This window comes from Elephantulus edwardii, unplaced genomic scaffold (genome assembly GCF_000299155.1).
Source record: "Elephantulus edwardii isolate Elephantulus edwardi_28Jun2011 unplaced genomic scaffold, EleEdw1.0 scaffold00001, whole genome shotgun sequence".
Taxonomy (NCBI): Eukaryota; Metazoa; Chordata; class Mammalia; order Macroscelidea; family Macroscelididae; genus Elephantulus; species Elephantulus edwardii.
This window is the reverse complement of record NW_006399751.1, coordinates 37,184,316-37,185,857: the sequence shown is the minus strand read 5'-3', so window position 1 is coordinate 37,185,857 and position 1,542 is coordinate 37,184,316.

The window sequence follows — 1,542 nt, the reverse complement described above, 5'->3', positions numbered from 1 at the left end:
CATTTCTCCTCGTAGAGCCCACCCTCCCAGATGATCTGTTCTACATAGAGGTTGAAAAGGTATGGAGATAGGACACATCCCTGGCATATGCCCTTCCCAGTTTTGAACCATGCAGTGTTTCCTTGCTCTGTTCTGACGATTGCTTCTTGCTTGAAGTATAAGTTTTGCATGAGCATGATCAAGTGTTCTGGGATTCCCATTCTTCTCAGAGTCAGCCACAGTTTGTTATGATCTACACAGTCAAAACGCCTTTGCATAATCAATGAAGCACAAATAGACATTCCTCTGGTTCTCCCTGCTTTCTGCCAAGATCCATCTAACATTAGCTACAATATCCCTAGCACCATGACCCCTTCTAAACCCAGCCTGGACTTCTGGCAGTTCTCTGCTGATGTGCTGTTCCAGTCGTTTTTGGACAATCTTCAGCAGAATCTTGCTTGCGTGTGAAATCAACGATATTGTTCTATAGTTTCCACACTCGGTTGGGTCACCTTTCTTTGGAAAGGAACACATATAAATCCCTTCCAGTCAGTTGGCTAAGTGGTTGTTCTCCAGATTTCTTGGCACAACTTGATGAGCACGTCCAGGGCAGCATCTGTTAGCTGAGATACGTCAATTGGTATACCATCTATTCCTGGGACCTTATTTTTTGCCATTTCCTTCAAAGCGGCTTGAACTTCTTCCTTCATCACCATAGGCTCTTGCTCATATGTTGTTTCATTAAATTCTTCTGTGTCTGCCAATTCCTTTCGATACAATGACTCAGTATATTCTTTCCATCTTCTTTTGATACTTCCTGGATCCTTTAATACGCTGCCTAAAGTATTCTTGATTATAGCAACTCGAGGTTTGAATTTGTTCTTGAGCTTAAGAAATGCTGAGCGAGTTCGACCATTTGGTTTTCTGACTCCAGCTCCTTGCACATTTTATTGTAATATTTTACTTTGACATCCCGCGCTGCCTTTTGAAATCTTCTGTTCAGCTCTTTAGTATCTTGAATTCTTCCTTGTGCTTTGGCTTCTCTAAGCTCCAGTGCAATCTTCAGAGTTTCTTCTGCCATCCATTTTGGTCTTTTCTTCCTCTTCTGTCTTTGCAATGACCGTTTGCACTCTTCCTGGATGATACCCTTGATATCCTCCCACAACTCATCTTGTCTTCGCTCATTCGTGTTCAAGGCCTCAAACCTGTTCTTGAGATGGTTCTGAGATTTGCAAATTTTACTTGAGGAATATATTTGTCTTTTAACAACTCTGTCTTGACTTCCACAAGTGTCCTTACAATTAAACATGTCAAGAGATAAATTGCATTAGTAAAGTCAGCTGTCAGAGACCTCTCCACAGTACTGAAGAGCAAAGGCATCAGTCTGCAGACTAAGGTGTGCCTGATCCACCATGGTCTTCACAATTGTTTACTATATGTCAGAAGGACAATGATTAGGGATCATAGAAAGAGAATTGATGCCTTTGAGCTGTGGTGCTGGAGAAAAGTGCTGCATATACCATGGACTGCCAGAATAACAAACAAGCTCCTTAGAGGCAAGGA